The sequence below is a fragment of the Copidosoma floridanum genome, unplaced genomic scaffold, assembly GCF_036245765.1.
Source record: "Copidosoma floridanum isolate Cflo_tuat_1 unplaced genomic scaffold, Cflo_Japanese_pri ptg000007l, whole genome shotgun sequence".
Lineage (NCBI taxonomy): Eukaryota > Metazoa > Arthropoda > Insecta > Hymenoptera > Encyrtidae > Copidosoma > Copidosoma floridanum.
In genome coordinates, this window is record NW_028321884.1 from 4,092,961 (window position 1) to 4,105,621 (window position 12,661).

Below are 12,661 nucleotides of genomic sequence, written 5' to 3' on the forward strand. Positions count from 1 at the left end.
TTATCGAGGAACCGGAGACATCCCGTTCCTGTGAACGAGCGAGTCCCACACACGTTATATGCGCGCGTTACGTCACTCTTACGGTGTGGGTATACATATGTATTCCCGAGGATTTTCGTGACTTGTGCAGCCGCGTAGGAACGAACGGATGAAGACGCCAACCTGTTGGTGTATATTTTACGCGTCGAGAGAGTATACAGGTATACACGTTTGGTGGCAGGTGTGTAATTTTTGGTGTCAAAAATCATGTGTAGCGATCGAGAGAGTCTTGAAATTGAATATTTGACGGACATCGGGACGTACAATGGTAATTTTGCGGAAACACCTGTACAGTCCACTAATTTGCTTTCCACAAAGTTAACTTGAAGTATAGGTATAGGTGTGTGTGTGTCAATAGTCACGTGAGAAGTAGAAACGACCGCACTCGAGGCTATGATGTACTTCACTTCAAACTTGACGTCGTTTATTATGGACACAGTGTGCCGTTGCGAATACTACAACGAAAGCCCAGCCCTTGTATTTCCCTACCCACAACGACGATCGATTAGTATATACATATACCGAAGAAAAGAAGATAATGACGTCGTACACGCTTGTGTTTGGATATAGACAACAAACGTGTAAGCAAGTCTCCGCATATACATATACGATCCCGATCAAACATTCCAGCTATGTTTACCGCGTTTGGAGTGTATCCCACGGTAATTTTTATTTTCCCATATTGTTGACCAACCGAATACCTATACCTATTGTACGAGGGAATCCGTATACGAAGATGATGTCCTTTTTCAGGAGGAGAGAGAGAGAAAGAGAGCGTAATCGAGCGAATGTGTTACATTTGGAAGCAATGGCTGCTCGTTTAAACCGAATCATAATAATATTCCATTATTGTACGGAACGACTAATAGGTGAATTTTTTAATTGCTATGTAAATACAAACAAATACAGACTGCGTCGATGAATACAAGGTATAGGTGTGGACCGACGCGTCCATCTTCCTATATGCACCTCCCCACATATTATATAATACGATGCATGTACGCATTTAGGAACGAGCGCATTAGTTCCATCCGTGAAATTACCATTACGATCGATACCACGTGGAATATATATATATATATATATATATATATATATATACATAAGTGTAAACGCAGAGGCATACCAGCTACGCACAGAACTGTTTCTGGAGCGCAAAAAAGCCTGAAAATAGCTGTGAAATCTCACGTTTGCTCGTGTACCTACTTAACATTGCACATATCGCGTGTTGTACAAATATACACATATATACGTATATCGTACATCCATTCGAGAGATTCCCCTGTACGCCCGACACCGTAATAATCATCTCGGTAATAGCCGCGAGCGCGTGTATATATAGAGTCGTGGCACTTCCTCCATTAGGACATCGTGGGCACAGGAGGATCCAGCGGCACTTGGATTGCAGTATGTGTGCATATCGACCGACTCTTCCTCTCGACTTCCAACTCTCTTGCATCACGTTGATTAATGAAACCAGTGGAGGCTTATACGTACAGATACACACACGCGCGAGATACATTGCACACAATGTACCTGCATCATATTACAATATGTGCAACAGTGATACCTAGTAAAAAAGGGACGATAATCGTACGGATTATACAGAGCGAATCGGACGTTTTCTCCGTGATTACGTACATCACCACGGAAGGTTGTGACTTTCGATGGATTCCTCTTAAGGAAAACTTGTACATAGGTGCAAGCAATGACGATACACACACATTGGATAATTTTTCCGGAGGTCGAGTCGATATTGCGCATATCCAAGAGTACACGTGGTATTATAATAGGAAGGGAGAAAGAGTAATTGACACGAAGATAGAGAGCGAGGGTTGAGGGTGGTATTTTAATGGGAGTTTTTATTGTAAAACGCGAGCGATGATTGATTCGGACGGAGATTCAAATTGCGCCCCGCAGTATACACGTGTATATTATATGTTATGCCGGGGCCGTGTAATTTATAATTAAGCCCATTTGTATTATTCAAACTGATAATAATTCCCTGCATGAGCTATTATTCGCTGTTGATCTATCGCGTGCTAGCCCCCCCCCCCCGGACCACCACCGTATTGCTATTATAATATGACTGTAATGCGATTTCTCCTTCTGTGCTCATAGATATTGTATATGTATTACGTGCATGTGTGTACACTTGGTTGGTTTATCGCGATCGAATTCATGTGTATACAATATATTATCATGTGCCTATATATATATATATACACACGTACAGGTAAAGCTGCTAATAATTAAAAATTCGTTCCGAGTGATGTGGTTGATTGATTCGAGCAATGTTTCTGGGAACGAGACAATAATCCTCGGTACACAGGGTAAGTTATGTGTGTGTATGTGCAAAGTAAGCGCTCCCGAGACATTCGGAGGTTGTGGAATTCGCAATGAGTCATATACAGCTCGAAAAGTTCCCCAAGGTGTAGTATATATATTACCGTGGTATAGTCGCACATCCATTGCCACGTTTTTCGCTTCGTAAGAACAAGCCTTAGCTTTACTTTGCTAGAGAGATTGGGGAAAAAAAAAAAAAAAAAATGATATTTTCGAGCTAGGAGGAAGAGATGAATGTAAATAAAGAGACGGGGGAGAGTATATAATATGTATGTACGTGGTCGAGGAGGAGACGAGGGAAAAAGAAGGAGCGGAGAGAGGAGGACGGCTTCTTGTATATATATAATCCTTTGGCAAAAGGAGAAAGAAGAAGAAGACCAAGGGACAAGACGTCGGGGGCAGCTTTTTCTCTTCTCTACACGAGCGCTTCTTCTTCTTCTTCTTCTTTCCATTGTCAATTTCTTTTTCTTTCTCTCAAGCGATGAGACTCTTTTCAAACACAAATACCTCGTGACCGTATATATGCTCGTCCAAAATTTGTAATAATCGAGAGGAGAAAAATGCTAACTCAATCATCCGCCAAAACAATTAAAATAGAGATACATGGCCACAAGTGCGGGGAAACAAAAACGCGAGCAGCACCCTTATAGACACGGAGAGTTGTAAAACAAGTGTATATATATATATTATATACCCTATTGTACATTTGTCCCGATTGTCAAAGCCGAGAGGTGATTCCCCAGCTACGAGGACGCGTCCCCCACGATGGCCCATTATATTCCCGGAGCCTACTTTGCGTATGTATCTCACGTCTCCACCGACGATGGAGTTTCCCTCGTGTATACCTGTGTACCTACTTAGTCAGCGTTGATTTGGAAAGGATCTCTTCAACCCGACCCGTGAGCTCTCGAAACATGAATCTCGTGCATCGAGACGAGAGAGTTCCAGGGGGGGGACATCGGAATGAAAAAGAAAAACACGGACAACTACAAACGCTACGGCCAGTACCTATATACCTACGCTAGTAGATTATTTGCGGTAAGTAGGTATTTACAAATCGCCGACTGCGAAAGGCTTTTAAGGCGCCAACGACAGTTACCTGTAAGTGTACGTGTATATATACATGTTAGTGAAAGTATACAGTGGCGGTGATGGTGTGCTCTTTCCTTCTTCCTCTCCTTCTCCACTCGAGTTGATTCCCTCGGCTGTTATGCAACCCGAGGAAGATGGGTTTGTGTATTTTTGTCGTCGACCCGATTTTTCTTCACGGAGAAAAAAAAAAAAAAAAAAAAAAAAAAGATTGCAAGTACCGTTTTACTCTGTATTGTCTGTGTGTTATGCATTAAAAGACAACGTGTGTGCAACGTAAAATACCTTCGCACTCACTTCCCCGTTCGATGAGCCCGTCACTCGCTTCCCTCATATACGTATACCCTTACCTATCAATAACTCGAATAGCTACAATCATCGGTGGCAGCAGCGTAAGTATCTCCGGCGATGGACACGAACGCCCGAGCATGCACGCAGATGTATACGTCGCAATGTAATCTCCTCGGCGCGTCGCGGCGGGGGAAAGTGCGTGGCAATGCTCTCGGGAGCTGTATATATATAAGGTACTTACTCGCAGGGAAGGAAGAACTCGCCTCTGTATACATACAAACGTAGAAGGAAATGAAGGAAGGAGAACGAGAGGCCTGAGAAATAGAAGGAAAAATGGGCGCGCGCGTGTATCCATTTGTAGTGTGCACACGAGAGCATCGCGCGGAAAAGGAGTGAGCGTTTGTACACGCGTGCACAAGAATTGGTGCTTGCGAGTGGCAAAGTGTTGATTAATCGATTTTGACGAGCAGAGGTGCCTTTGGAGAATAAATATCTAATGAAGTATCGGATGGCGTGATCCTCCGCATTCCCGAGGAGATGAGAGACGGGATGGCAGGGAGGATCACCAAAGAGAGAAGAGAAAATCCATCCACTCTTGCCTAGATTTCTCGAGCCCGAGCAAGAGAAATATGACTATTACGGGGATTTTTATTTCGCGGTTCTCCGCCGGTGGTTTCACGCTCCGCGACTCCCGGATTCATCCCCCCCTTCCCCTCCGGCATCGAGGCCGAGTTTGTATATATACACACCACGCACATCCGTCTCCCCCAGCTGCTTGACGTATCGCAAGCTCAGCCGAGCTTTACCCCCCCCAAAGGGAAATTTACCCGCCACATATCCGCCGACACGTTTCCACTCGCGAGCAAACTATACGGGATTTGTTTCATGGACGGAAAAGTTTTAGAAAATACGCCCAACTTGAGTGTACAATTTTTCCGAACGTATACGCCCCACCCTGACATCTACGGGGGGAGCAAAAAGTGCAAATCATCTGTATAAGGGTATCGATCCGAGGGAGTGTTGGTACGCGCCCAGATAAATAAAAACAAGGTCATCGCTTCGGAATGATCGGGAGAGGCAGGGTGGGGTTCGGCGTTTAATGTAATTTTTACATTACCAGTGCGTGTACGCGATTACGCGAGAGAGAAGAGCAGGGGGTTCGTTCACCCCGTGTCCCTCGATCGGTGTATATAATACATATACCTACGCGATAAAAGGACGAAGGAAAGTAACGCGTGGAGTAGAAGTTGGTGTGTATACACACACCCTCGTAGGGACTCTCTAACGAATCGCTTGCGCGTCGCAACCCCCGAGCCACTCGGCTAATGCTTCCTTGCTCGTGTATATATGTGTACCTATGCACAGAAGTGCGCGCAGTCGGCTCTGATTTGCCGCCAAAAGACAAAAGGACATTGGGAGGCGTGTGTGTGTGTGTGTGCGCTGGTAAAAAGATTTCCGCGGAAAGGAGGCGTATAGTGTAGGCTTTCTCATTGTGTGCTAGTGCGTTTGGAAGATAAATATACGCGTAAATTGTAATGAGCTGTATGAGTCGAGTGGAGGCTCTCCCTTTTGTTGTCGCCGTGGAGAGAGAGAGAGAGAGAGAGAGAGAAAAAGGCTGCGCTATACCACAATAGTATCGACAATAGTAGTCACTTGTGCGTGTGTATATTTTAGATTAGGTACTTATACCGCGTGTTTGTACGAATCGCGCGTGTTTTCATGCCGCGAGGCGTCGGTGCGTCCACTTGGCATTGTTGCCGGGGGTTTCGGGAAACCGTGCGATGCACTGTACAACTCGGTGTCGATTGACACAATACACAACTCGAGAATCATCGATGAGCGTTGCGTATTTGCCGTTTGCGAGGGTGACCTCATGCGACGCACTGGTTTATTTGCAAAAAAAATGTACATTGCATCAGTGCGCAAAAATACCGGGAAAACCTCATTTTGCGCGGAAACTTACCAAGTGTGATACATTGTTGCGATAACAGTAAAAAAAAAGGAGCATCGCGTTTCAATCAAAAGACGAGCTCTCGATCTATATGGCTAAGGGTGTCTGCTCTCCTTTTCTTTTCACGTGAGTTTACCTCCACTGTGTCTCTCTCTCTCTCTCTTTATTGTACAATTTATACGCTTTCGCCATTCGGATATTTTATCCTTAGCATGAATAAAATGTGTTTCAATTCTCTCTCTTAGATACCAAGCGATGGAAATGGAAGGCGACGACGACGGATTTTCAATTTTAGGGGGACTTAATTTTCCAATCCAACGCAATACTAATAACAGAGTTGTGAATTTTGTATAAATGGGGATTTCATTCGTGCGAAAGGATGATGCAAACATCTCTTGTGTACGAATAAAGCAATGAGCTATACGAGTACTTCAATCCATGTACGTATACACGCGCGCAATAACACACTCCGCATTAGCAGTTTCAGCGGCGAGGGGGGGGGGGTGTCGGATGAGTAATTGGAAAATGACTGTTGGTCGTGCATCGTTACATGATTTTGCGCGTAAAAACAGGTGCAATTACGACGATGTTGTTCTTTGTACAAGGATACTTTGAATTAACCTTTTTTTTTTATGTTTACTTAATACACTGTCCCGTGAGTTCTTCAAACGACGCGACTCTACAGATAAACAAAAAAAAAATATTTTCAGGACATATACGTGTAACACAATACTATTGGTGTAATTTTCGTGCGTCATCATGCCGGGCATGCAAAACCAGCAGTAGGCCTCGATCAATTCACCACACGATCCATTGAAGAACGAAAGGGAGAGAGGGTGCGCGTATGTGGGGGTTGCGAGGGCAAGCCAAGAGAGTCGGAACGCATGCGCGGCGCCCTGCAACCCCGACTTCGCGTACAATATATCCGTACACAGCGGAAGCTCCGAGAAACAGAAAAGCTTCGAGTAAAAGTTCCAAATGGAGAGAAAAAAAAAGATAAGTAGGCGCGGGGCTGCTCCTGTACAGCGTATAGGGGACGACAGCACCAGCAACGGAGGAAAGAAATTGTAACGCGCGAAAGTAACGCTTACACCGATCCCCTTCGGCTTCTTTCAGGGCTCGGTCGTCGCGGGGGGGAGTCAACCCTAAAAGAGAGCGCCCACGCTAGGTTATATCCCCCTTAAACGCAATCTCTCCCCCACCCCTCCCTCCGTTGGAATTTATCGACGGGAAATTTAGTTACCTGCACAAACTCCGGCCCCACTATGCACACTTGCTCGTTTTTGCAACGACATACACGTACACCACCTATGTACCTACATGGGGAAACGTCTTAGGGAGGGAAGCTTCGTTCGCCCTAACGTGCATACAGGAGGGTGCCCCGCGTGCCCCGACACGGCTCCCTGGGTTACATTTTCGCCCGAGGGGAGAGAGTCTCTTCCGCGTGCACGACGACACTTTTAATGCCGAGATTTGCGAGCTCCCCCCCCCCCCCCCCCCGGTTGGGAAACGATACCCAATTTTTGTCGAGTGTGTACTTTCTCGTCACGATTCACGAGGCTACCCCCCGTTCTTTCAAATGATTAATCAAGACAGGAATCATTTAGGTGCATCAATGTTGGAAAATTGCGGCAATCTTGTTTTCAAACAACGGCACGTAGTTGGCTCGGTCTCGTTGTCAGGAGGAAAGCCGGGAAGGGAGGGTGGGTCGTTGGGCGGCTCTCCCGCACACCTGAGATACCCACCCTTTGGGGGCGGACGCGCGTAACGTTGGATTGTACTCTTCAAGGAAAATAAAAAATAAAAACAAAGAGGAAGGTATAATAGGGGCGACGAGTCGGTAATCGCGTGTAGAAACACCGTGTTTACTCGTAGGGTCGTCAAAATTGTATCGGTTTGACCCCGTTTCCATGGCGAAGAGGTCAAACCGGGAGGTTTGTCGCGAATCCGCGGCTCCGGGCTCATTTAATGCTCCACGTCGGATCGATGGGGCGAGCTTTTTTTGGATCCGTCACTCTATCGATCCACCCCGAGACCGTAACGGACTCGCTGAATTTCAAATCTGCTTGCTTTTGAAACGCAAAAATTGTTCGTCCTGTACGTGTATGTACAGCCCCTTTGGATCCTACTTTTGAGGATGGGCTATAAAAAAAAACATACCACCGACCTACTTCCAACCCGTACGAAGTAGACACGCACGCGCAGCATCCATCCCATCCCCCATTACCGTACCAATAAACTTTTTTTTTTTTTTTTTTTTTCGCAAGTCTCGAGAAACCCCGACGCACAGCTCCCTCCCTGTGCGAGTTCCCCGAAAACCAGGGGCCAAAGTTGGTAAGCGAGACGTAAGAAGACCTTGGCCGTACCGTGTGTGTGATCCTCTCGCGCGCACTTCCTCTCCGGCAGCTCGAGGAAAGGGAGGCCAGCCTCCGCACGGTAGCTAATCACTTTTTTTTTTCTTTGCCGACGTCACAAACAAACAAACAGCAACAATCACACACTGGCAACAACAATTTGAGCACTAAACATCACTCGCGTAATGATGTACGCGGTAGTAGAGTAGAGTCGCACTACATGCACAGCCGAAGAGGGTTGGTCGGCCGGAGATGTATGTGTACAGCATACACACCCCCGAGCTTCCAGCGGGAGGGGCAGCAGGAGGCAAACTTTTTTTTTTCCCCTCCCTCTCGCCCCGTTTTCTCTTTTCGATTGGTACGCGTGTGACGGGAATTTTTTTTTTTTTTTTTTTTTTTTTTTTTTTATCGAAAACAAACGAGCAAAGAATTTAAAAAAGAACAATTACAAGCTCGGCACGCGCGCACTCGGCACTTGGGTTAGTTAGGTGCGGGAGATGCGACGCGCGCGCATCACCACAGTACACTGGCGCGGAGTCGGGCGGCCGGGGCCTCGGACACACAGGCACCTTGCGCGCCGCCGCCGCTCGGGAGAGAGAACGTCCTCCACCACCGTACATCACCCACCACTTGCACGCCGCACACCTACGTGCGCTCCGTGCAGTCCGCAAATGAGTGTGTGTAACGGAGGCCTCCGCGGGGTGCATCATCGTCCCAAAGAGACCGTTCTCTGCCGGTTAGATGGCGCCCTGCTCGACTCCCGCTATACCACGCCGTGTGTGTGTATACCCCGCGTGTGCGTGTGTCGCCGGACTGGCAGGAAGAGGGAGGGGGGGAGGTTACCTGGGTAACGCCGAGAGATCGACCGAGAGAGCCGTTCCTGCCGCCTCCCTCTCTTTTCCACCCTCGTTGCCGCTGTACCATATAATATATGTATGTACCATCCCCCCCCCACACACACACACTATGTATGAGTTGAGGGTGGTTTTCGAACCAACCCCTCCTCCTGGCCGCCTGTGCGTGAGCGCATTATGCGTGTATGGATGTGCGGCTCTTGCTCTCTCGTGACTGGTGCTTTTGTCTCCCACCGATGCTCAGGCATTTTGCGGTGCTAGGATCAGGAGGACGAGCAGGAGATCATCGATTTTCTTTTCCGAGTCGATTGACCGGGGCTCTGTGATTTGGATGGATTCGTCATTTTGGACCCGAGATAGTTGCCGATCGATAGATCACCTCGATGGTGTCACTTTTGGGAGATGAGTACCTGTATATTATTTTGTGCCCGTGAGCTTTTTTTTTTTTTTTTATGATACTCATTCTGAAATTTGAAGACGAAAAATGCGTGAAAAACATCTTTACTAACAGCAAACAACCGTAGGAGAGCTACGTACGGCTGCGAGATGAAAAAAAAAAAAAAAAAAAAACGGGCAGCCAGTAGAGTAAGCCAGACGCGGTAAGACCGACGCCCTTGTAAGTACTTTGCCAAATTGATTTCCCCTCGTGTGGGTATATGTAACGTACAAGCACGGATGCTCGTAACTTGGTTTATTCGAAACTCTCCAAGCTCGTGGTCTCACCGTGTAAACGTGTACGTATTATACATGTTTCAGTTGCTCTGAAAAGGCAAGATAAATTGCGTCAAATTCATATACTCACCGAACAAGTCGAAAGACACTCGTACAGTACGAAAAATACCTTTAGAAACTTTTGACAGGCAGAGGCAGAGAAGCTACGGGTCTACGAAGACGTGACTGGGAGACGGGGAAATAAAAAAAGTAAGAAAAAAAAAACACAGAGGGGACAGCTCGACACCTGCAGCGTAAAAAACAAAAGAGCGAGAAACATCGGATGTATACTGTAGAGGAGATCGGGAGGGGGGGGGATCGGACGCGAATGAACTTTGAGAATCACACGTACACGAATGGCTTCGCGGTTCGTATTTGTGGTGTATATATACGCGTCGCGGGTATCGACGCGGTGTACGTATGTTTCAGCGCCCCTTCATTCTTTCGTTCTCCACCTCACGTTATATGTATAGGAGACCGACGCGCGAAGAATAAGGCCGTCTCGACTCGCGTCGTCGGAAACGTCGACTTTTCAATGGCGTGTACATGTTATGCGTCGCGCTCGCGTTTTTTCCCATCTTTTTCTTTTTCCTCGAGGGAGAAAGTGTCCCATCGACATGGAAAATCAGACGCTAAATTGACGTTCGAGAATCCACTGGCTACAAAGTTATAGCGAGGGACGGATCGATGATTGACGTTATACATGCCCTTACACTGGCGAACAAAACGAGAGGTACATTTTTACGTGATTGCAATAGAAAGTGAGTGGTGATGATTAAAAAAATCGAAGCGAAGGGTAATCGAGTTACCGCATCGGTTTTCCATTGTCGCGTGCGATCACACGCCAGATCGGATAAATTTCTCGCAATTGGTTTTAATTTTCCCGTGAATTCTCGCGAGAGCCACCTCCCCCCACTGTGCGACGCTTGCACCGAAGCCATCCTCGTACCCATCGGACGACCAAAGGCACTTGTAGGGTGTACTTTCGGCTTCGGCGCCATTGAGACGGTGCATATTCGTCGAAACGAATCGACACTGGCTGGGATACATATAAAGTCGCAAATGTGAATTTATGACAAGTTTGGATACACACGTATAACATGTCACGAATTTGTTGGGAAATGAAATAAAGCACCATTACCCTGTTATGTATGCGTACCGCAGCTCGTCAAACATGCCACAACCCCCTAATGTCATTTAGTTATCGGCAAAGGGGGAGATAAGGGCAAACTATTCTGCATGCACGTAATGTGTATATACGGGAAATAACCATTGGTACAAAATTAGACGTGTGTTGTTAGATCATGCCGTTAACGGTATAGCTATGATTAGGAGGGTGACGATTTTTTACCATTATTGGCCCGTTCTCGGTAACTTACATCGATCCCCGAAAATCAATTTATCGCAGATTTAGACAGTTAAGGTTGGAACGTGCGTGGTTAAACCTATCCTCGAGAACTTTGAGTTTAGCAACAGACTCAGCCACGAACATTGTCAAAGATAGAGCCCCGAAGGAAAAAAAAAAAAAAAAAAGAAAAAAATATGCTAGTTAAAACCGGAATAATGGAATGTGAAAGTGGAGCAATTGTTACCTGGCTAGCTGCAAGGGGATCAAATTTCATACCCGCTCATATTATATATACGTATACACGTGCACGCTCGCCTCTCTCCCTTGAGAAATGTACTTGTATATACATTTATATAATGCCCAGATGCATGAACTCAAATCGATCTATTGACTTAATTTATTGACACTAAAGATAGTTTACTCGTGTACATGTGTGGCCGGTAACACGAGTGGCGCAATATATATTATACATCGAGAACCTTTAGTGCCATGATTTGTGGATTGGTTCCAAAACTCGTTGCCATTGCAGCGCAAACCGGCAATAAAACTTTTCATGCCACGCAATTAATCCACGAAGATACTCGATTGCGGGGCTTTACGCGTGTGTTTTGTAACGCAAGTGAAAATCACTTGATTTTTTTTCTTTTTTTTTGTGGCAAAGCTATGTAGTATATATATAATAAATAGATATCATTACGGACACATATATATTTCAGGCGAATTGAATGAAATGCCACGGAAATTCTTGACACCAAATTGAAGGATATATGTAAGTACGTACATATACCAAAAAAAAAAATTATGCAGCTCCGGAGTGATTCCGGAAACCTTTTATTCTTGCACCCCACACAGAGTATAAAGTATCCGGTGAAAATTATACGTACGCACTGCAGAGCATGTCATTTTACGCGTGAGTAAGTACTTGATTCCTACGACGAATCGAAGCACAAAGTTAAATTTCATATTTTTACCGCCACACGCGCGTTGTGGAATTTGCTCGATTCCGTTGAAAAAATTACCGGTAAGCGTTTATTGGTCACCCCCCTTTTTTCCGCCGAACACTATCAAATTAAAATGTATGAAATATTTCGATCAGCGTGCACACGTACACATACTTTTTGTACCTCCTGGCGTGTACAATTTATTCTCGATCAATGCACTTGGGTGTTACGGCAATAGCTCCCGTGCGATAAAATAAGTCATCACACTTGCAACGCGGCATTCTGTAATTGTGACCAATCGAGCGGAGCGATTGAAAGGTATACCGGTAATGGGTGGTAAATACCTGAAAATATATATACATGTATACTCACACGATTCCAGGTAAAAACTTTAACCATTAAACCGCGTTTCTCGGTATACATGAAAATGGTCGTTGTTATTATCGTATGTTAAAATTACATATTGGAAATATATATGAACGGGGGGTCGAGCGAGGGCATCGCGCAATCAAAACGAGAACTCCAAAGGCCCGACCAACACCCTGTTTTCCGTCGCCCCGTCCGTACATACACGTTCCGGTAGATAATAACTCCCGGACGGCCGAGTGGAATTTCGCGACTGTCTCTCCCACAAGTGTGCGCGCGTACCCTCTATACGCCCCGTTGTTGTTACGGAGAGGAGGAGGGGGGGACGGAAACGAGCTGTCCCTTGTCTCTAATTTTCGCGTCGGAGTGCT

General features: G+C 46.0%; 1 protein-coding gene across 8 annotated transcripts in view; it reads right to left on the bottom strand.

The window, feature by feature from the left end:
• Prosap (SH3 and multiple ankyrin repeat domains prosap) overlaps positions 1–12,661 on the bottom strand; it is a 170,643-nt gene that overhangs the window by 56,602 nt on the left and 101,380 nt on the right. Inside the window, exon 1 of one of the 8 annotated variants that reach the window (XM_014352185.2) lies at positions 8,083–8,611. The exons of the other annotated variants lie outside the window; for them this stretch is intronic. The gene's annotated coding sequence lies outside the window, so the exon portion shown is untranslated. Of the gene's footprint in view, positions 1–8,082; positions 8,612–12,661 lie in introns of those variants that run through there. 8 annotated transcript variants of the gene reach the window in all.